This window comes from Pelodiscus sinensis, chromosome 15 (assembly GCF_049634645.1).
Source record: "Pelodiscus sinensis isolate JC-2024 chromosome 15, ASM4963464v1, whole genome shotgun sequence".
In the NCBI taxonomy this organism is placed as follows: domain Eukaryota; kingdom Metazoa; phylum Chordata; order Testudines; family Trionychidae; genus Pelodiscus; species Pelodiscus sinensis.
The window spans coordinates 7,073,576-7,097,396 of NC_134725.1; the positions used below are offsets into that span (position 1 = coordinate 7,073,576).

The 23,821-nt window shown below is 46.7% G+C and overlaps 1 long non-coding RNA gene across 2 annotated transcripts in view; it reads left to right on the forward strand.

Moving 5' to 3' along the window:
- The first annotated feature begins 1,462 nt into the window (after positions 1-1,462).
- Positions 1,463-23,821, forward strand: part of LOC142818458 (uncharacterized) — a 60,650-nt gene continuing 38,291 nt past the window's right edge. For both annotated transcript variants that reach the window (XR_012895933.1, XR_012895934.1), the window contains exons 1-2: positions 1,463-6,757; positions 12,532-12,714. This is a non-coding gene — a long non-coding RNA (uncharacterized LOC142818458). The remainder of the gene's footprint in view (positions 6,758-12,531; positions 12,715-23,821) is intronic.

The window sequence follows — 23,821 nt, forward strand, 5'->3', positions numbered from 1 at the left end:
CAGGCAGGGCCACAGAGCCAGCATGCATGGGGAGCTGGCTTGAAAGCCTGCTTCCCATGTGCATCAGCTCTAGCCTGCCCCCCTCACCTTCTGCGCTGCTGCCTCCCTATCAGAAGCAGCAGCACGGTGGTAGGGGCAGGCAGATCCAGTGCTCGTGGGGCACCTGTTTAAAGCCAGCTCCTCATGGGCACTGGCTCCCGCTCTCCCACCATTGGCCACCATCACAGATTACATGAACCTGCAGTAAAATGTAACATTTTGCAGATTCAGCTCAGTCTCCTAGACCAGTGTTTCTCCACCATTTTTTTTTACAAAGTACCCCTTTTTAAAAAAATTTTTAAGTACCCCCAATACCTACAGTTTTCAGACGCACTCAAAAATTTTCTATCATTGCAACACATTTGTTTAAACAACTTAATCATAGCTGGGTGGGCGATGAAATTTTTGGGTGTAAAAAGTACAAAAATAATAAAGTGCTGTAAAACTTAAAACAAAATTTCAGTTTTCTCCAAATTTCAGTTGTGTTGATGTACCTCCCCTCCCCCCCCCGACTTCTCTCAAGTACTCCTAAAGGTTGAGAAACACCGTCCTAGATTAACACACCTCCAAAGCGTCATCCACTCTCACCTGCTCAACTCTTATGAGCCTCTCAAAACCTATGGAGTTGAAGTCCACAACTGCCTCCCAGTTTCCTGGCTATGACCACTAGACCATACCGTCTCTCATGTTAAAAGACATGGAAGAAACACTGAGTGGGATATCTTTTTTAATAGCAGTTCCCATGCGAGGGACGTTAGCTAACCTAACTTACATTTTCCTTTGACTGCTTATGGCCAATATTGCTGGCTCCACACTAATGCATGGAATTGAACGGGCAGATTGAATTCTGAAAACAAACAGTAGTAACCTAAGCCTGACTTTGTAAATGATTCTTAATGCTTATTGAACTCATATCCTGATGAAAAGACTAGGTGCTGGCAATATGGTACAAGGAAGACAAAATAGAAGCTTAATTAACTTAACAGGAAAGCAAAAAGCTTTTAGATAAAAGGGAGAGAGCCATTCCTCTGCCAAGAGTTTAGAGGGTTCTCAAACCTTCTAAGGCCAAATAATAATATATGTGTAATGCCGACTTCCTTCCAACTCTCTCAGTGCCAGAAATAACTTCAGCAGAGTGAATTCTATCAATTTATCTTTTACCCAAAGAGGATTCCTCAAATGAAAGCAGCACACACTGCTAAATAAAAAAGGTAAATGAGGAACAGGAAAGGAAACTCCCTTTGTGAATGTGAAGAACAGTCCCCCCTGCTCACACCCACATGCTTCTGCCCTAGCACATGAGAACAACTGCCAATTTATAAAGACATGAGCTAACCTGAGGGGGAGAGAGGCAGAAATGAAACCCAGAGGAATAAGCTTGTAACAACAGGCAGCATGGAAAGAGGAAAAGGGTGAGATTGGCTTCTCTGTGATCCTGAGTAGGCATACATTGGCATCTTGTCACTAGCGTTGTCCTTAATCTCTTGTCATCGTTCCAGATTGTAGTCTCAATTACAGAGGTGTAAATTTAGAGTTATTTAATATGTATGCCGTGTAGTTGAGATTGGAATCTGGCCAGTCAGAGCAGTAAGCTAAAAGAAGTTACAGTCACCACTCAGGAGCCGGCATATTATCTGAAGGAACCATATGTGGGGCCCTGGGCTGAAAAAAACCACAAGAGACTCATATTTTCCAAAGGGTCAAGCATTCTGACATCAGCTCTCTGTGGCTTGCAGGACCTCATCTTTCATTTAAAGAGAAAAGTTTCTAGCCCTCTTGGTTTCGAAGACAACCTTCCAAATACAGCCAGTCCCCGAGTTGTGAACCGTCAACTTATGACCATTCTCAGTTACGATCAAAGCTGTTGTAAATGGCAGACCCAGAGTTACGAACGTGATCCACACTTACGAACACCGCGGTCACGTGTAACGCTAAGGGGTCTGATTTACAAACAAATCGAGTTACGACCAATTGCTTGGTCCGTAACCGGTTCGTAAATTGGGAGGAGGCTGTAATGACCCAACTGTAATTGAGGCAGTGCTGTCTGCTTTGGTCCATAGACAACCTGAAATATATCCTCTGGGCAGAGTGAATTCTCTAACCCAGAAATCTCACCAGCCTGCTAGCCCTAAAAGCTAATGATGAGACTTTCAAATGCCAGCATTAATTACTTCATTGTTAAAAGGAAGCCTGTGGGCACAGGAACTGGGACTAGCTGCAGAAGAAAGAAAAGAGTGCACTAAAAAAGATTAAGAGAAATAGAAGCACAGAAAAGAGAATGGGGACAGAGAGAAACAAAAGGCCAGAGATAGCACTGGCCATAAAGAGGAGGATATTTTCAAATGATACTTTAGATGTCATTTCTGAACAAATGATTAAGGATGCTAACAACTAAAGGTTTGCTAACTAAATTCTACCCTTGATCTTTGTGCAGACCTCCCATTGCTATCAGTGGGAATTCTGTTGTAGGCCCAAAGGAAAATATAGCTCTAAATTTATAGCTCCCCTAAGGTCAACATTAAAGTTGGAATTTGGTCTTCTCCACAGAATGAGTTTATCATCCTTGATATGGTGGAATAGAATAGGTTTTATCCTTTATATACAAATCATCCCCCCTCTCCTTATGCACTGAACTGCTTCCTGAGACATTTAAAAATTGTTTTTCTTTGGTTATTTGTGGTTTTAGCAACCAGCTGGCCTGTCTCAATGCTGAAATGCTGTACATATTATTCCATTATCCCATTAGGTTGAACATGTCCTTCCTCCCTCAAGAGCTGTTAAGATATCAATCGTACTGGAGAGAGACAGCCCTCATCATAGACAAAGATAGCTCTGGCTATGTCTACACTACAGAGTATTTGCGGGAAAACAGCTGTTTTTCCTCAAAAACTCACGAAGCATCTACACCTCAAGCGTGTTTTTGCGCAAGTAAATTGAAAGATCAGAAGAGTTTTTGCGGAATTGGTAATCCTCATTCTACAAGGAAGAATGCCTTTTTGCACTAGAGCTCTTGCGCAAAAAGGTGTGTGCAGAGGGGGAAAAGGGTTTTTTTGTGCAAGAAGAGGGAAGAAGAAAAGCACAGGTACCTTGGTCGCCATTCTTTCCACAGCAATCAAAGCTTACTTGCGAGAGAGCCTCCAGGCAGTCTGGACGCTATCTTTCACAAAAGCGCATCGCATTTTTGATGCTCTTTTGCAATGTGGATGCTCTCTTGCACAAAAAGTTTTTGTGGACAATTTCTTCCGACAAAAGCTTCTTGCGTAAAAAGCCTGCAGTCTAGACATAGCCTCTGTGTCCAACAGACACAGCCACTCCTTTCCCTTTCTCCTTGGGGAAGAACCACTGCCTGTAGACAACTAGGTGACTTCTCTCTCCATGCCAATGTCTTATGCTCATGCTTTAAGAAATGATTCTCTGATTCAGCAGGTTACATTTATGTTATTTCTCATATACATATAAAATCTTATGGATAATACTAGTTGGCTTGAATGCTCTGGTAGGGACATCTGCTGCTCCTTTATCTTTTCAGATGGACATTTGCTAATACTGCATTATTTCTAGATCTCTCATCCTATCCCTCCCATCAGGATTGGAAATTATATCCCAGGCTATGTATACACTGCAGAGTTTTTGTGCAAAACCTCGCAGACCATCCACACCTCAAGTGAGAAAATTTGCAGTGAATCGACAGAACAGAGGGGCATTTGCGGTATAGGTATTCCTCTTTCTACAAGGAATAGGTCCTTTTTTCACAAGAACTCTTGCACGAAAAGGTGTGTGTGGGCGGGAAACGGAGGGGTTGTGCAAAAACAGCCTATTGAAAGAAGCACAGGTGCCCTGGTGGTCATTCTGTGAATGGCCATCAGAGCTTTCTTGCGAGAGAGTCTCCATGCAGGCTGGATGCTTTCTTTCACAAAAGCACATCACTTTTCCAATGCACTTTTGGGCCGTGTCCAGACTCAGGGTTTTTTTCGGGAAAAGTAGCCTTTTCCCGAAAAAACTTCCCCTGCGTCCAGACTCAAGCCGCGTTCTTTCGAAATTATTTTGAAAGAACGCGGCTTTTCTTTCAATGGCGGTAAACCTCATTTCACGAGGAAGAACGCCTTCCTTCGAAAGTTCCTCTTTTGAAGGAAGGCGTTCTTCAATGTAAAGAGGCCGTCTTCGAAAGAGAGCATCCAGACTCGCTGGGTGCTCTCTTTCGAAAAAGCGGATTTCCTCTATCGAAAGATCCGCCTGCAGTCTAGACGCGATCTTTCGAAAGTTGCTCTTTCGAAAGATGCTTTCGAAAGAGCATCTTTCGAAAGAAGCCTGCAGTCTAGACATAGCCTTGCAGTGTGAACGCGCTTTTGTGCAAGAAGTTTTTGCGGAAGTTCTCGTCCGCAAAAGCTTCTTGCACAAGAAGTCTGCAGTGTAAACGTAGCCCCAAAGCTGCTGCCTCCATTGCGCAGAATCCTGGAAAACAGCCCTAACTCAGGGCAATGACAAACTGGGGTAACTGTCATCTTTATTTGCCCTCTGAACACACACTGTTCCCCTGGGTGGTGCGAGAGAGAACATTGCTGGTTGGCTTCCCTGACCCTGAAGCTGGGCTTGACAGATTAATTCCTTGTTTGTGGAGTTCTCTTTCCCTCTGCACCAAATGAGAATGATGAAACTGGTGTCAGTAGAGGAGATCATTTAGACCCATGGTCACCAACTGGTCGATCACGAGACCTCAACCAGTCGATCGCGAGGCATTCACACCTCCCACCCCCTATTTCCCCCCCACCTTCGAGAAACCCCACTACCTACCTTCTACGTAGTGCCGGCTTCCCGCGGGGTGGACGGAAGTCCTGCCTGCAGCTTCATGCCACTTCCGGGGGTTCCAGAAGTGCGCTGGCTGCTCCCCTCCCACAGCTCTGTGGTGTTCTGGGCGCACTGCAGGAGGGGGCACCAGCCCCGGAGGAGGAGTGCGGTGGCTTCCCTGCATCGCAGGAGGGGTGAGTCGAGCATAGGGCTTTCCCTGCGCCTTGGGAGCGGGGACCAGCCCCGGGGTTTGGCCCCAGGGCAGGCACGCACAGGGGTTTGGCTGCACCACAGGAGGGGGAGTTGGCCCCGGAGGAGGCACACACCGTCTTCCCTCTGGGGAGGAAATCCTGGGAGGAGGTGGGTGCAGGGGACTTTCTGCCCCCACTGGCTCCCTGTTCCCTCTCTCCTGCCCCCTGTTCCCTCTCCCCACTCCCCAGCCTCAGAAGCCTGTCCCCTGCCTTCCTGGCACCCTGTTCCCTCTCCCCTGTCCCCAGCTGCAGAACTCTGTCCCCACTGGCACCCTGTCCCCTGCCAAAGCACCCACTAGCACCCTTCCTCAGTACTATGTCCCCTGCTCCCACCAACACAGTTGGGGCCACAGTGAAGCTTAGGGGGGCGGGGTTGGAGGAGGGTTTTTTTGCATCTCACTTGTGTGGCCCCAACTGACTTTTCTGTGGGTCAGTGACCCCTGACTCAAAACAGATTCCCTGCCCTTCTCAGAAATAAAGACAATGCAGAAACTTTTTGTGTTTGACACAGTATTTTATTTAAAAATGAAGCCTGACCAACAAACCCCCAATGGGGGACAAGCCCCCATCAGGCCACAGCATCATAATACTCCTTCACTCCCCGTTCCCCCAGACCCTACATCTGAGCCTATCCTACACTGGAACCCCCTGCCCTAAGACCCTCACATACCCCAACCCAAATTCCTGCACCCTCACATCCAGAAGTCTGTGGCTTGCTTAGTACTCTAACCCTACATCTGACCCCAACACTGCCCAGCCTGGAGCCCCCTCTCTGAACCAGCGTCCCCTTATCCACCTCCTCCTGAATCCAGATTTCCTCCCAGAGCTTGCACCTCTCACCCCTTCCCATACCCAAATCCCTCATTCCCACCCCAGAGCCCTACACATCCTGTCTCAACCCAGCAAGGATATGGCTAGACTGCAGGAGTTTTTCAGGATTCTGGAGATATCCCAGAAAAACTCATCCGCATCTAGGGATGCGTTTGTTCTTCCACTTCTTTTAGTGGAAGAGTAAACATGATCTTTCAGTGTAGCCAGAGAGACCGCCCCCCCCCCCATCTCATCCATCTTATTTGCCTCTCTGAGGTTCCTGAAGCATACAGGACAGAGAAGGAGCAATAATATCAGCATAGTCTATGCTGGCTCATCTGATCCTGAGGAGCTGAAAACAGATATGTGGAGAGAGAGAGAGCGATTAAGTCAGTAAGCTGGCCTCGAGGCTGCAAGAACTGCCCCGGCTGGCACCCATGTTGATTCGAACACACACAGTCCCTGGGAGAGGAATTTCCCACTGAGAAAAGAATCCCCCAGTAATTCCAATTTAGTTATCTCTCTTACAAGTGTAAATTAAGTTCACAACTCCCTTGTAAGAACTGGTCTCACAAAAGGCAGACCAGCACTATTTGGCATCACAGATAAGAAAGAGAAATACGTGACCCAAAATGGGTATAAAAGATGGGTCCAGCACACACTCACTTTGAGTGTCATTCTACCCTCTACCTGCTGGTTGGGTTAGGTGTTTGACCTCCCGAGGTTATATGGGGACGCCCACCTCGTATTTTCGTCTTTCCTAGGAATTGAGGGACCGGCCCTGGCCTGACATGCTGGAGTCGAGAGGCACAGAAGGGGGTAAAAATTGTACCTGGATGTGGTCCTCTGTCTTAAGTGTACACATAGAAAGAGTAAGCTGTTACTTGGTACCATTATTTCTATTTTTCTATCTTTATCTTCTTTGTAACCATTTTTAAGATCTATATTTTGCTAGTAGTTAAGAAATAGAGCAATAGCCATTGCAACCATATGATTTATAAGCTTCCTCAATAAACCTGTAACTGTTTAAGTTTTAACCTGACTCCTTCAGTTGCTGTAACAGAACCAGGCACAATTTAAAAAAGAACTTCAGCCGGTCATTAGGGACAGTATAGGAAGAGCTTGGGCATTTGGATTTGTGTCACACCCAGGTGGCAAAATCCATTGGGGCACTTCTCAGACTCCCCGAGGCTGCCCGCTGCGAAGGAATCACAGATTCTAGCAGCTAAAATCTGAAGTGTAATAAGCTCTTCCTATAAGCTTGGGGCATCTGAGAGCCTGTTGGCTGCCCTCTGCGATGGGACCCCGGTCCTAGCAGTAAAGTCACAGACATTAAACTATTTTTTGGGGCGCCCTCCAGCCTCCTAGGCTGCCCACTGCAACGAGACTTTGTGTCTCAGCAGTTGAAGACTTGGGTGTAACACACACGCACACACTGCCTTGACCGTCGGCTGACATTCAGTCACCCCTATATTCCTCTTTCCACAAGGAATAAGGGGTCTTCCAAAAGAAGGGATTTTTCTGACATTTGGTCCAGTCAAGACAGGCCAAATGTTGGAAAAACTTCTTCCTACAGAAGAATTGGGGGAAAAAAACAGCAGTATAAGGGTTGGGGATAGCAAGTGATAGAGAGGAGGAGAATAGAGAGGGCGGGGCTTCAAGGAAGGGGCGGGGTTTCAAGGAAGGGGCGGGGCGGTAGATCTTGGCTTGTTCTGTCATTTAAAAAGTGATCTTGAGTGTAAAAAGGTTGAAGACAACTGATTTATACAAAGCCACTTACCCATGTAGGTGTTTCTGTCCTCCTAGCTACGCTCTCTTATCCTGCCTTCCACATTAGAGAACTGGCAGTTATCCACATCTCCATCCACAAACACACTGACATTAAAATAAACTCTTTGTGGCCCCGGCATAATGAGAACTAGCAGCATCAGCTCAGCTACAGCCAACTGAGTAACATAAATCATCTTCCTGATGCTTCCATGAAGCCAGGCTGTGCTTGCAGGCAGGGAGAGCCCTTTTCTGACATAATTAGACAACCATCGAAGGATAAAAACAATCCCTCTCCATAAAAGCCCCCTTCTCCACCTCACCCCAACTATCAGTTCACTAGCAGAGCACCATTTGATGCTCAGAGCCAGGAGGTGGGAGTGGTGAAGCAAGACACATGCACACAACACGGCTTCTGCCAAGAGGACCAAGAGGTTGGAATGTCCCAAGAGGACTGAACTGCTGGTCTGTGCTGCTGGACTCACTCCAGCTGGAGTTTTTCATTGCCCTGACAGGCAGAGTATTGTATGGTTCCCCCAGAGAAGTGGGATGTGATGGGTAAAAGTTAACAAATGTGCATCTAACAGGTAAGCATGGGAAGTTAATGAATTAGCTGAAAGAATTGGAGAGGGAAAGAGAAGCTAATGGATCATCATTTACAGATGATGCCATAGCTGGCTCTGTCTAGGGCTATGTCTAGACTGCAAGCCTCTTTCGAAAGAGAGCGTCTAGACTGCACGCGGAACTTTCGAAAGAGCAAGCCACTTTTTCGAAAGAAAGCCACTTTTTCGAAAGAAAGCACACTGGATGCTCTCTTTCGAAGAAGCCCTATTTACATTCAAGAACGCCTTCTTTCGAAAGAAGCACTTTCGAAAGAAGGCGTTCTTCCTCGTGAAATGAGGTTTACCACCGTCGAAAGAAAAGCCGCGTTCTTTCGATTTAATTTCGAAAGAACGCGGCTGCAGTCTAGACGCAGGTGAAGTTTTTTCGGAAAAAGGCTACTTTTCCCAAAAAAAACCCCTGAGTCTGGACACAGCCTAGGAATCCAGCTTTGGTACAGCCAAGATATTTTACATCAGTCTCCAACCTTTTTAACCACTGCTCCTGCTCCACCCCTTCTCTGAAGCCTCACCTTGCTCACTCCATCCCCCTTCTTCCCCAAATCTCATTCACTTTCACCAGGCTGGGGTAGGGGATTGGGGTGCAGGCTCTGGTCTTGGGCCAAGGGGTTCAGAGTGTGGGAGGGGACACCCTAATGATAAGGAGGTGGGGTGGGTTCTGGTGTGGAGTAGGGGATTTGCCTGGGGAGTGCAGGGCAGTGGGTTCAAGTCCTGCCCCCTTCTGCACACCCTGGGAGTGGCCAGACAGCCAACACATGATAAGGGACCCTCTAAAGGTTGGGGGGGGGGGGGGGGGTTGGAGTAGCTTAGGAATAAGGCATTTGCCTAGGGAGTGCAGGGTTGGGGGCTTGTGTCCCACCCCCTTCAACTACCCTTGAAGTGGCCAGACAGCCAACATAGGCTACCCCAGGAATGGAACTGGCTCCCATATTAGGAAGGCAGGATAAAGGACCAGCTGCAGGTGGGGTGGGTTCTGGAGTGGCTTAGGTGAATTGGGCATTCACCTGGGGTGTACAGAGGGGTGGATTCAAGTCCTGTCCCCTCTGAGCAGTTCAAGTCCCACCCACCCCTCTGCCTACCCTGGGAGTGACCAGACAGCCAACACAGGATAAGGGACCCTCTGAAGGAAGTGAGGTGGTGTGGGTTCTTGAATGGACTAGGGGACATGGCATTTGCTGGGGAGCACAGGGTTAGGAGCTTGAGTCCCTCCATCCATCCAGGCAGCAGCTGAGTAGCCAATACTGGCTGCCCCAGAGGTGGAGCTGGATCCCATATTAGGAAGCAGGATAAGGGACCCTCCGGAGGTGGGGTGAGTTCTGGAGTGGTTTAAGGGATGGGGCATTTGCCTGGGGAATTCAGGGTGGTGGGCTCAATGAGAGAGATGAAAGTTATGAAATGCACAGACCACCTAAAACTAAAACTAACCCACTTTGCAAGCAGTAAAAGCAAAAACCTCCCCCTGCCCCAGGCACGTGTTGGGTCAGGAGATGAGAGTGAAGGATAGTGTGTGCTTGTGAGAATGACAGACACACACAGTGTATGAGAATGACAGAGATTTGCATTGTCAAGCTCCTTCCATCCACTTTTCTCTGAGTTGAGACACGGTACAGGAGTGGGGGGGAGGATGAACACCCTGACATCAGCCCCCCCTTCTTCCTCCCACACCCTGCAAGCAGGAGGCTCCCAGGGGGGCAGCTCCAAGGCAGAGGGCAGGAGCAGCATGACAGTGGGTGAAGGGGCAGCTGAAGTGCCGGCTCTTGATAGCTTCCCAGCCAAACCACTCAGGATCACCTGTCAGAGGCTCCAAGATCGATCGGTAGATCCCGATCGACTGGCTAGGAACCGCTGTTTTACACTGAGCAGCCACTGTTGGTAGTGGTGTCATTAGAGGATGCCAGACTGCATCTCTCTCAGTGTCTGCAATGTGGCTCATCCAAGCCTGAGTGCTAGTAATTATAGGTGCTATTTTTTCCTCTCCATCATTGTTAGGCTCCCATCATAGAAGCACAAGGTTGGAAGAGACCAACCCCCTGGCCAATCCCAACTCAATCATCCCAGCCAGTGCTTTGTCAAGCTGGGACTTCATTACTGTGAATTTAGATTCAGGCCTTGAAGGAAAGAAAATTATAACACTTTAAATATTCCTTTGTCCCTTTCATGTTTTTAACTGGGCCCACATTTTCTAGGCTGTAGGATATTTTTCATAACAAAGGACTGGTCAATACTAGACAATTACATCATGTTGATCATGAGGAATTTTGGCAACTAAAAAAGGGTGAACTATGATTTAGTTTTCATTTTAGATGAGAATGGTCAGATTTAACATTATGTCAACAGGCCATGAATAACTCTATAGTCTTGTTTAACATGTTATCACAGTACCTCAAGGTTGCTTTCTAACACAATTGAATTTTCCAGTATAAGCAAGCCCTTTACAGTAGTAGTTTAAAAAAACTATAGCTTTCTTTGCATGATACTTAAGTTTTAAGTTCAGAAATGTGCCTTACCCAATCTTGAAGCAAAAAAGCCTTATATAATTCAGAGGGATGAACTTCTGGCTTTCTAAAACAAAGCACATTTCTAGCCCCGATTAATCACAAGATATTAGACTTTGGATTAATGGATCAAGACCAAAAATTGCCCATCCTACACTTCAGCCCCATGCAATGTTTTAGATTAGGTAGAAATACACTGCTGGGAGAGAAAGAAGAAAACATTTACTCAGACCCTTTAATTCATTTTAAAATAGCATCTGTTTTAATCTGGTCAGAAAGTTTTGGATTGTTAGAATAAATTCCAGAGGAGATGGATTAAAGGAAGGGAGGAAGTCAAAGGTGCCTGTAAATTCTGTGTACTACGTGGCAGTGAATTTTATCACAACTGTCAGCACCATATATTGGAATATCGTATGTGTGTGTTTGCAAGTGCATGTGCAATTTACTGTTTGCATCAAATGCATTGATCAGGTAGTATTGAGCTTTAGGGTATGGGGAACGTTTGGTTACAATAGTAAATATACCCTCACCTTTCTACAGGATATCTCCTGTAGAAAGCTGCAACATCATCAGGATGGCAGAGCCTCTTATTGCTGGGCTTCTTATGCATTAGCAACCTATGAAATCCTCGTGACAAAGCAATGCAGGGGAGATGACAGTGATGGATTTTCAAAAGTACTCACTGTTGGCCTAACATTGCTTCTATTGAAATCAACACGTGTTTTATTATGGACATCAGTGGGAACAGAGTTAGGCAAAGAATGGGCCTTTTTAATGACTTCAACCTAGGTCTCTTCATTGGATCACTTTCTTTCAGTGAATCAAGCACAAATTTGTCCCTACTTTCAGTGCCCTTCACAGTTTAGCTCTGACTCATCTTCCCATCTCACCGCAAAGCTGATTCCTGCCTTTGCTCCTTCAATGCTGCCAGCTTCAAATTACTTCTTTAGTTGCTTCACTCACAAACTCTTTTGCACTTGTTCCCATACTCCCAGTAAAAATTCACAAGGCCACCACTTTAGCCTCCCCCAAGCTTCTTCCATAGTGCATACAGGGAATTAGAGCTCATGACTGGCTATGAACTATACACAGTTAATCTGAGCTAAAACTTGTTACCTATACTGTCCCATCCCTCCTCCTATTTGTCCATCTTAACAATCATGACTTGTCTCTATATTGTAAGTGCTTTTACAGAGTGGTTATGCCACACCTGGGATTATGAGAATCCAGATTGCTGAAGCTTTGAGGTAATACCACAATACAAATGTTTAATGAATTCCCTTCCCTTCTTATACACACAGCTTGGATTAAACAGTAAAGGCTCTCTCCCATTATCAGTTCAGCAACAAGCAATGAGATGAAAGAATCCAGGGGCATTTTTCTCAATCCCCTATACAGGACTGGAATCTGACATTTTCTGTTTATTTACTAGTCTGTATTGTAATAACACCTTGCCCAGTCCATGACAAAGGATGGGAAGAGGTAGTGACAGCCATCCAGTATCAGAGTTATTATGATGATTTCCCCCATTTAATAATCAGTATTTTGGGTTTGTTGAGCCTCCAGGTAAAAATAGCACAACTTTTGTATGTTTTGACATGTTAGCAACTGGACTGAGATGAAGAAAATGGCACCTTTATGAGTTGCAAGGTACATGAGCAGAGTCATATCAGGCATCCGGAAGCTGTAGAGAAGTCCTTTTGGTTCTGAGTGCTATTATTGCAGAGATCCAGCCTAAGTGAAAAATATTTAAATGTGTTATAGGAGAAATTGGAAATTTTCACTGATCATGCGCTGGAGTCCTGCCTTGCCAGAAAAAAATCCAGAAAAACTGTCCAGGACTGAGACCAGAATGAAGGTGGAACCTCTCTCCGCTACCTCAAAGAGAAATGATGCACTGGCCTTCCCAAGGAAAAGAAGGAAAATGGCCTACTCATTTAAGATAATGTAAGTGCCACTGGGAGAGGCTATTAGAGGGAGCTTTTTCTAAAATTTCAGGTAAACCCAGACAAGTGAGGCCATGATGACTGTCTAGAAATCTTGAAGGACCCAATATTCAGAGTAAAGTGGGGCATTAGCTTTTCAAAAGTGCTTATGCCAAAGGGAGTGGGCACAGGGGGGAGAGGAGGGCTGGTGGAGGGGGGCAGGTCTCAGGAGGGCTGAGGGCAGTGAGAAGGGCAGGAGTTCAAGTCAGGACAGCAGAGGAGGGTGAGGGGCTGGGGGGCAGCAGGCACCAGGGGAGCTGATGGAGCAAGGGGAGGAGACATGGCAGCAGAGGGAAAAGGTAAAGGTTTAAAAATATTTATTAATAACTTGGGTGGAACATCCAAACAAGCCACATGAACTCAGTACTGGTGCACAACATCAAATTCATTCTGCTCATGGGAGGAAACTCTTAAAGGGAACACTTCCCCCAGCCTCTCTGCCCCCGAGTTAATGTCACACACCTTGGCTGTGTCTACATTGGCATCCCTTTCCGGAAAAGGGATGCTAATGAGATACTTCGGAATTGCAAATCCGCGGGGGATTTAAATATCCCCCGCGGCATTTGCATTTACATGGCTGCCGCTTTTTTCCGGCTCGGGGTTTTTGCCGGAGAAAAGCGCCAGTGTAGACGCGATTCTCCGGAAAATAAGCCCTTTTCTGGAAGATCCCTTATTAATAATAAGGGATTTTTTAATAAGGGATCTTCCAGAAAAGGGCTTATTTTCCGGAGAATCGCGTCTACACTGGCGCTTTTCTACGGCAAAAACCCCGAGCCGGAAAAAAGCGGCAGCCATGTAAATGCAAATGCCGCGGGGGATATTTAAATCCCCCGCGGATTTGCAATTCCGAAGTGTCTCATTAGCATCCCTTTTCCGGAAAGAGATGCCAATGTAGACACAGCCCTTGGGTTAATGCAATTGCAGGATAGTTGCATGAGGAGGTTTGGTGGGGGCCAAACTAATCCCTATTCGTAGGAGGATGGTGAGAAAAGTCCTTAGAGGGGTCACATGACACCTTTTACTTCTGGTCATGTGTCCATCTTGCCCAGACCATGTTACCTACAGAGGCTTGGCCATTGGGAGTCAGGGGGTGTGGCTAATGGGGGTTAGGGGTGTGGTTAACGGGTTAGGAGTGGTGTGGTTAATGGGGGTCAAAGAGTCCTTTTTTTTTAAATTCTTTGATGTGAAAAAGTGGGCAATTCTTTAAAAAAAAAAAACTTTTTTTGAAAGAACCCTTACTCATTTTTTCAGGACTACAGGTTCTTTCAAAAAAGGGTTTTTTTCCCCGAAGGAACCGCGTCTAGACTGCAGTTTCACTTCCAAAACACCCTTTTTCGAAACAGCAATCGAATGTGAACATGCAAATGAAGCACAGGATATTTAAATCCGTGCTTCATTTGCACTTTTGATCGGGCTCATTTACATCCCTCTTTCGACAGAGGAATGTAGTCTAGACATAGCCTAAGTCCCATTCCACTCTCACATTCATATTCATTCATGTTTAGGGTCATATTTTCAAACAAGGATCTATTGATGGTATTATGTGCTGTGGAGACATGCACAGCTGTGCTGTGAGCAGCTGGAAGGGAACACAGAGATGACAACTGGTAGACAACCTTGAAGGAGCAAGTAAGAATGATGCCATGGAGAGGAGAGGATATGGCAGCAGGCATGTAAAAAGGAACATTTAGGCAGAGACAGACAAATCTAAAAAAAGTGTCTGAGGAGCAGGGTGAGTGTCCTGGGAGAAATTCAAGAAAGATGGTATGGAGAGGGGAAGTTATAGGGTTTTCTGAATCTGGAATTTAAAATGAAGTGTGGGTTGAAGGAAAGAGAATGGACAGGAAAACAGACCTGTGAATGCAGAGAATGTGGGTGGAATGTTGGGGACTATTGGATTTTGAACATTAAAGATGTAAGAGGAACACAGCTAGGCTGTGCTTAAAGAACAAGATTATGAATCAGGTGCTCTTCATGTTATGTCCATCTCTGCCACAACGGTGACAGTTCTGTCTCAGAGGCATAGCCAGTCATAGTTGTCTATAAAACATACTGAGCAATTTAGATGGAACACATCTTTCTAGCACAAAGCAAATGGTGGTAACCAAGTCAAACCCTGACATTTGACCTCAGCTGGGATGAATTAGAAAGCACAAAACATCAAGCAGAACACTAAAGAAGAAAAAGTGTACCCAGAGGGGTCTGACTAAAAGGCTCCAGGCAAACATGCATGTACTTGGCAAACATGCGCTCTGGCAACTAGTTTCTGCACTAATTTCCACAGTGAATAGCCTCCTGGAGCCAGTGGGGTTCCCCTTAGATTATATAAGGCTACTAGAGGGACATGTTCCCTCAGAATTATCAGCAGGCCCTGAAACACAGATGTTTACCGACAAGATGGCATCCTCCCTGCCCGTGCTCCCTGTTCTCATTCTCCCAGCTTTCCATTTAGATCTGTTTGTGACTCCATTTCTCTCCATTCAGGTTTCTTCTCTTTCACTGGGAGTAGGGGGGAACAACATGGGAGGGGAAGTTGCAGGCCACATGCTTATTCACTGCAAACATGTTGCTGAGTTTGTAGGTAAGACCATCCATCTTCCTACCCTTCTCCGACTGTGGTCCTTAAGGGATATAAGCAGTGGAGTCAGCTCACACATCCAAGAGGAAGGTTCTAGCAGCACCTGTCTACTTCAAGCTTCTCTTCTCTGCACAGCCCAGCCTTGGGCAGCCTCCACAGACACGCTCACTGCTCATAGCATGAAGCTTTCTGTCAAGTGGAAGAATGGGGAGAGGGAAAAGGACAAAAGGCAGCAAAACACAATATAAACAGGATGAGAGAAGAAGAAAAGAAAAGAAAAAAAAACAGGAGAAGAAAAGGACAGAGAAAAGAGTGTTAGCAGCTGCTATCAGAATTTGGTATAAGGGGACAACACACACCTGTCCAGTAATTTATGCCAAAATTTAGTTCTTTCTCCCTCTTATTCCCTTTCATGCAGATTCCCCAAGGTCTCTTCTTCCCCTGCCATGCCATCCCCACCCGCCTGACTTCACATTCAATTAGCTTCAGGAACATTTGCTACAGGAAGATGCTCAGAATGTATCAAATTAACGCATTATGAAAATACAGTCAGGAAATGTCCATCTGATCCTTATTCAGTTAACAGGAGATGATAGAGTATGGATGCCAAGCTGGAGGCAAGGGACAGTGTTCTACCTAGATTCATGCTTTGTGGGCCACTGTGTCTTCTCATCTTCTAAACGCTGCTGCTACCAATCTCCATCACCTCTTTCTGCTTTCACCCTTGTTTTATACCCTCAAAAAGGGGATATGAGAAAGAAGAGACAGTGAAAATTCCCTTCCCTATTACTCTTAAAGGCTTGTTCTTGGTCACTTTAAGTCTGTATTTGGTGGCCATGTGACAAGGCCAGCATAGCTCAATAACATTTTTTTTCCTCCAGCATAACTACACATGGCCTATGGCTCCTATTACATTCCTTTCCTTTCCTAGATGTTCTCATAGTGACCCATTCCTTTGCTGATATTTTCCCACTGTCTGAGAGCGTTCTGGGATCCCAAGGAGATAGGCCAAAAGTTACATACTGTAGAAAGGTGGATTAGTTAGTATGAATTAAGAGCTAGATTTTCAAAACTGACTAATGATTTTGGGTGCCTAACTTGAGACCTCTCAAAAGTACCTGATTTCCTGAGGGCGAGTGACTCACATGTCCTAAAAATCATCTCTCTTTCTGATGTCCATTTGCACCCTCAAAAATCCGGGCACTTGAAACGGATTTTCATTGTTGAAAAATTTAGTCCTTAGGCGTTGTTTCTGTTCATGAATGGATCCTAACATTCAAGAGCACAGTCATTATTTGTAAATATTCCCCAGATCATTTGGAGGACAGTTTTCAGATCACTAACACCCTTTGCTAATCTCTGTATTCACATACTGTTATTTCTGGTCCTTGATTAGTTGATAAATGCTTTAAACTAGAGAATAACAAATACTTCATTTTCTGCAATTAAGCATTTTAAACAACACCTTGTGCTAAAACCTAAGCAACTTTGAGGATCTGTGAACATTTTCACAAGTCCCCACCCACTGCTTTTCCCAGATACGTGCAAATAATGAGCACTGATACTAATTTAACTGTCTAAAACCATGCCCGTGCTGTCACTGAAAACACATTAGCATTACAGGCCACTAACACTATGTTCCTAGCTGATGTACATGAAGTTTTCATCCTGAGATCCATGCTGCAGTCTAACCCCATTGTCTTACAGGTAGGATGTAGCTTAGTCTAATATTGTAGAGTATCCTGTAAGGTGGCGGAAGGGACCCACCACAACAGTCCATGCTGCACAGAGAAAGTAGAGCTGGAATGTGCTCACAGCAGCTGTGCGCAAACAGGATTGTTCAATGTGTCAGCTGTGGTGTGAATAGGCCCTAATAGAGATGGAGTCCTTGATTCCAACAAGGGCTGAATGTGCTTCAGACAGTCAGCTGCACATCACCTAGCTCCCCACTCTTCAGTAGAGAACCTCTGAGATTCCACTGCAAGCCAGGGAAGAAAAGTAGCTCATTGAGCCTGCTTAGATCTATTTTTTTATTCCTTCTCCATCTGTTCCTCTCCACAGGTGGCAAAGCATGGGATTACAGTGTTAGATCTTCATAACAAAAGCTTTCTTATGAACTTTGGGGCACTCCTCTCTCCCCACCCTATTTGGTTGCTGGGGTAATCTATTCTGGGACACACAAACGGAATGCCCATCTTCTCACTGAACATCTGAGAAAAACAAGCAAACACTAGCCAGTGACAAATCCTTAGCCAAATACAACATCAAGAGTCTGACAGACCCACAGAGCTCGGGGAAGGAGTTCATGGCTTGGGCTGATACACAGATCTCATGAAGGGGAATGGAGTTCATGAGTGACTGGTCAGTTTTCATTAATTATAAAGGCTCTTGAAGGGTATAAAGACAGCAAAGAGCTCCATGCCATCAAACCTTCATAGCAGAGAGCTGTATGTCTAAGCCTCTACCCTGTCTATTGCTTGATTGTGTTGATACTATGTCTTGTGATTATTTTTCTTGTGCAAATATCTAAGCTTTTGGGGGCAGAGGTTCAGATTTGACCTGATAGAAAGCCACTGAATGCCTAAGTGCAACGGTGAACAAAATTCAGCAAAGCAACTGCATGAGGCAGCTTTTGCTTACCTTATTGGTGCTGTTACAGACTTAACCCAGCAGCCTGCCACACTCTGGTGGAAGACAGGTATAGAGGGCACTGGATAAGTGGTTTTCTCTTTCCAAAAGAAACTACCAGACCCTGCTGCAATAAAATTAGGGCAGGAACACACCTGAGGCTAATTAACAAGATTCTTCCATTAGGTAAGTCACTCAACACCTACCGCCAGTTACAACTAGTGGAGTTGCTTTAAAAGGCCTCCCCTAGGTAAGGAGAGGGGAAAGACAAAGAGTGAATGACTGGAAGAAGAAAGGAAGGAAAAAGAAGTAGTTTTCATTTGAAAATGAAGTGTTCATCAAAAAAATTAGACAGATGGTGCCTAGACAGCACTGCTGTGTGGAGCATTTCTGCATGTAGCTAAGAAGTTGACCAGTTTTTCTCCATGTTTTCTGTTGCAATTTCCACTAACACTGTAAATCCACACTTTAGGAAAACATAAGTTCTTCTTCGAGGAGTCCCTTCGTCGTGGGTGCTCCACCAAAGGTGCTGGGCTTGCCCCGGCGCCACAGAAATGGAGACTTTTCTTGCTGTAGTTGTACCTGGCCGGACTGCGCATACACGGTGGCGTCTCGCGGCATTCGCGCCACTCTGAGTGCGTGTGCAGTCCGACTCCTGCCAGTTCCTCTCAACCGCCTCAGGCTGCAGACGGAGCAAACTGCGTCTCTCCACTTCTGTTCTTTGCGTGAGATCCCCAAAGACTCATATATACATAGTTTTTATAATTCCCCGTTCTCTTTCATTTTTCGTCACGATCCTTGTCTCCTAGTTTAAAAAAAATTTTTTTTCCCTTACTTCACAGTTTGTTCCCTTCCCTTGCATACCCGGTTTCTCTATCACAGCCCTTTCTTCATTGTATATAGTTCTAGTATAGTTGGTTAGTTCATTTCTTTTCACTCACCCCCAGCTCAACTCCTTTGTAGTCAGTGCGGCCCACCACAGACTAAAGACACCCCAATACAGACATCTCTACCAATTGAGACTCTAAGGGTACGTCTACACTACAGCGCTAGTTCGAACTAACTTAGTTCGAATTAGTTAATTCGAACTAAGCTAGTTCGAACTAACGCATCTAGAACTAAAAACTAGTTCGAACTAGCGTTTTGCTAGTTCGAACTAGTAAGTCCACATTGAGTGGACTCTGAACAGGGCTTAAGGATGGCCGGAAGCAGTGCCGGCAGGGCATAAAAGGAGGACTTAGAGCGTGGAGATGCTGTCTCAGGCTAGCCGAGGGCTGCGCTTAAAGGGTCCCGACCCCCACCCCGGACACACAGTTCTAAGGGGTGCCCCGCTTGCAAAGAAGTTCTGGCTTGGAGTGCCCTGAGTGCCCACACTGGGCACATCACACCACTCGGCCATCAGCCCGGCTGCACTTGCCGCAGGCTGCCATCTGCGGAGAGGGAGTAATTGGGGGGCTGCAGGAGAGCTTCCACCCCCAGAAGCCCGCAGAGCCAGCCCAGTCCTCCCCATCGGGGGCTCGTACCCCATTCCTCCCTCACCTCCTTCCACTTACCCTTCCTTAGCCCCCCTTCTTATTGATGTACAAAATAAAGATAACGTTTCTTCCAACATTGACTCTGTCTTTATTGAAAAAAAACTGGGGGAGACTGGGAAAAGGAGGTGGGAGAGGGGAAGAGAAAGGCTGGGAGAGGGGAGGGCAACTAACATGATCAGGGGTTGGGAACAGGTCCCATATGAAGAGAGGCTACAGAGACTGGGACTTCTCAGCTTAGAAAAGAGGAGACGGAGGGGGGACAGGATAGAGGGCTCTAAAAGCAGGAGTTGGGTGGAGAGGGTGCATACAGAAAAGCTCTTCATTAGTTCCCATAAAGAAGGACTAGAGGACACCAAAGGAAAGGAATGGGTAGCAGGCTTGAAACTAGTAAGAGAAAGTTGTTGTTGTTGTTGTTGTTGACAAAGCAAATAGTTAACCTGTGGAACTCCTTGCTGCAGGAGGCTGTGAAGGCTACAACTAGAACAGAGTTTAAAGGGAAGTGAGATAAAGTGATGGAGGTTGGGTCCATGGAGTCCTATTAGCCAGAGGGTAGGAGTGGTGTCCCTGCCCAAAGTTTGTGGAAGGCTGGAGAGGGATGGCACGAGACAAATGGCTTGGTCATTGTCTTCGGTCCATCCCCTCCAGGGTCCCTAGGGTTGGCCGCTGTTGGCAGACAGGCTACTGGGCTAGATGGACCTTTGGTCTGACCCAGTACGGCCATTGTAAGCTCAGGGCTCAGGGTCGGGGGTCTCAGTGGACCCCCTTGATTTTCATGCACACCTGGTCCTGGGTGGCCAGGCTGGCAGCTCTCCTGCCCTAGACGGCCACTTTCCTGTGCCTAGTGAGGAGATTGTGGACGAGGTCCACGATGTCCGCACTAGCCCAGGAAGGTGCCCGCCTCTTGCGGTCCAGGGCAAGCTCCCGGGAGCCACCAGCCTGGTCCCGGCAAGAGGGGGTGGGCTGGGGGGCATCGGGTGGGTGGCTCTGTGCCGTGCCAGGTGCAGGGTCTGCTAGCTGGGTGCTGGCAGGCTTGCACCTGGCACGGGCACCGTAGCCAGCCCGTGCCCCTTTAAGGGGTCCGGGGCCGGGAGGGGGGCATAGAGTTTTCCTGGTGTTGGCCAGAGTGGCCACCAGGGAAACCTGGGGAGGGCTAGCCTCCCACTAGTTCGAACTAAAGGGCTACACAGCCCTTAGTTCGAACTAGCTAGTTCGAACTAGGCGTTAGTCCTCGTAAAATGAGGTTTTCCTAGTTCGAACTAAGCGCTCCGCTAGTTCGATTCAAATTCGAACTAGCGGAGCGCTAGTGTAGCGCCTATTAAAGTTAGTTCGAACTAACGTCCGTTAGTTCGAACTAACTTTGTAGTGTAGACATACCCTAAGAGACTAGACACACTGGGGAGAAAATTATATACATCTGCCACGCTTATGTTGAGAATTGCTAACTACTCGGCACGTCTCCAACCACGTATTCGACACTTTCTCGCAACTCACACCACTGATGGACCATTTGCCAGAATCTAAAAGGCCGATACTAAAGTCCATGGTGCAGGAGAGCTGTACCTCCACAAGAACGGCCCTGCAAATGGCTATCAATGTAGCAGACACAGCAGCCCACTCCACAGCCACTGCAGTAATTATGCACCAAGCATGCTACCTGCAGGCAGCTGCAGTCCCAAAAGACCTCTAAAGTAAAGTCAAGGACCTATCCTTTAATAGAGACAGACTATTTTCTGAAAAGACGGACACTGTGCTGCATTCATCAAAAGATTCATGCACAACCCTTGGCACGTTGGGCATGTATGCGCCTCCATACAGAAGGCGCCAGTACATATCCTTCCAAGGCTGATATGACTATCCTTACATACAGCAACTATGGCAGCAGCATCACCAGCACCAGCAACAAAACTTTGAACAGCAACGCCCACGCCAGAGACCACAAAGGTGTGAAACTTCAGCAACCGAACGCAAAACCCTTTGAACAACAAGCAGCAGGTTTGATGTTCTGGTCAAGGGTACACAAACAACTGTTTCCGACAGCAGCAACCTCCATATTCTCACCTTCCATCACCGTCTCAGCCGATTTTACCACCACTGGGCCTCAATCACGACAGACGGATGAGTGTTAGAAATTGTTCACTCAGGCTATTCCATCCCATTCCTGACCATCCCTCCCACTACCCCGTCTTCCCCGACCCACTTCAGGGACCCATCTCACGAGGCCCTGCTATAGGCCAAGGTTGCACATCTGCAATCATTGGGAGCAATCTAATCAGTTCCCAACGACTTCAAGGGCCGAGGTTTCTACTCCCACTATTTCCTCACGCAGAAAAAGTCAGGAGGATGGCGACTAATATTAGACCTGCGATGGCTGAACAAATTTCTTTGAAAACAACAACTCAAAATGTTAACACTTGCTGCTATAATCCTGGCTTTAGAACACAATGATTGGTTTGCTGCCCTCGACCTCCAGGACATGTATTTCCATGTAGCAATCCACCAGCCTACAGAAGATTTTTGAGATTCACAGTCGGCGAACATCACTATCAGTACAAAGCCCTGCCGTTTGGACTTTCATCTGCCCCCAGGGTATTCTCAAAAATCCTAGCGGTGGTTGCGGCGCATTTACGCTGCCAAGGAGTTATCATATTCCCATACTTGGACGATTGCCTAATCGAAGGCCGGACTCATACCGAGGTGTTCAGAATGGTTGACGTGGTCAGATACACCTTCCACACCCTGGGGATTCTCATCAACGACCAAAAATCCACTTTTCTTCCAACTAAGGCTTGGACTTCATCGGTGCCTGTCTGAACGCAATTTCAGCGAGGGCATTCTTATCCCTCCAAAGGTTCCACGCCATTCAGGAGCTTATAGGAGTCGTCTGGGAAAGCACAGCCATTCAGATTATTACATGCCTACGGCTTATAGGCCATATGGCCACCACCACTTACACGGTATGCCACGCCAGGCTACATTTCCGCAGCCTTCAACACTGGCTGGCACAAGTACACAACCATACCAAGCACGATTTACACAGGTTAGTAACTCCTCCACAACCCGTCCTCAGATCGCTCACATAGTGGATGACCCCAAAAATCTCCTCACTGGCGTGCCCTTTCACCAACAGCAACCTTCGCACCACATCACTACCAATGCCTCCCTCCTCAGATGGGGTGCACACATGGGGGCTATGTCCGTACAAGGCCGATGGACGCCAGCCGAATCATGCCTCCATATAAATCTCCTCGAGCTCCAAGCAATATACAATTCCTGCAAACATTTTCACGAGCATATCCGCGACACTACAGTGAGGATTCTCAGAGACAACATTGCCGCCATGTACTACGTGAACCACTAGGGGGGAGCTCGATCCCACTCCCTTTGCTCAGAGGCAATCCAGTTTTGGCATTGGTGCATTCACCATGCAATAACACCTGTGGCATCTTACTTACCTGGAACTACAAATGCCACGGCGGATTTTCTCAGCAGACATTTCACCCAGGATCACGAGTGGGAACTGCATGACGGAGTCCTCCATCTTCTGTTCCGTCGATGGGGCACTCTCATAATAGATCTTTTCGCCACTTGCCGCAACAAGAAATGCAGAAAGTATTGCTACAGGGCAGGACTCAGTCCAGGCTCTCTAGGTGATGCATTCCTCATCAGCTGGGATGGGCCTCTCCTGTACACCTTCCAACCAACCCCACTAATCCCCAGAGTTCTACAGAAGGTGAAATCAGACAGGGCCAAGGTCATTTTCATAGCCCCAGTGTGGGCACGTCAACATTGGTTTCCCTTCTTCCAATGTATGTCACCAATGCCACCGTTCCCACTTCCAACCTTTTCAGACCTTCTCATCCAGAACAAAGGGTTGCTACAATACTCCCAGATTCACACGTTGAATCTTACTGCGTGGCTCCTACTTGGCTGAATTCCTCAGAAGCTCTCTGCTCCTCGCAAGTCAAAAAGATTCTCATTCATAGTAGACAACAAACAACTAGAAACACTTACCTGTCGAAGTGGCATAGGTTCATCTCCTAGTGCACAGCACAGGATAAACACCCGGAATCAACCCCTCTACATGTCATCCTCGATTACTTACTCCACCTAAAATAAACAGGGTTAGCACTGGCATCCCTTAAGGCCAACCTAGCGGCTATCTCCACCTTCAGACAACCTATTGAGGGCATCTCCCTCTTCGCACACCCAACCACAAAGAGATTCATCAAAGGCCTTATAAATCTAAGCCCTCCTCGAAAACCCACTCCCTGCCTCTAGAGCCTAGACATCGTGCTCGAAGCTTTAATTACTCCGCCATTCAAGCCACT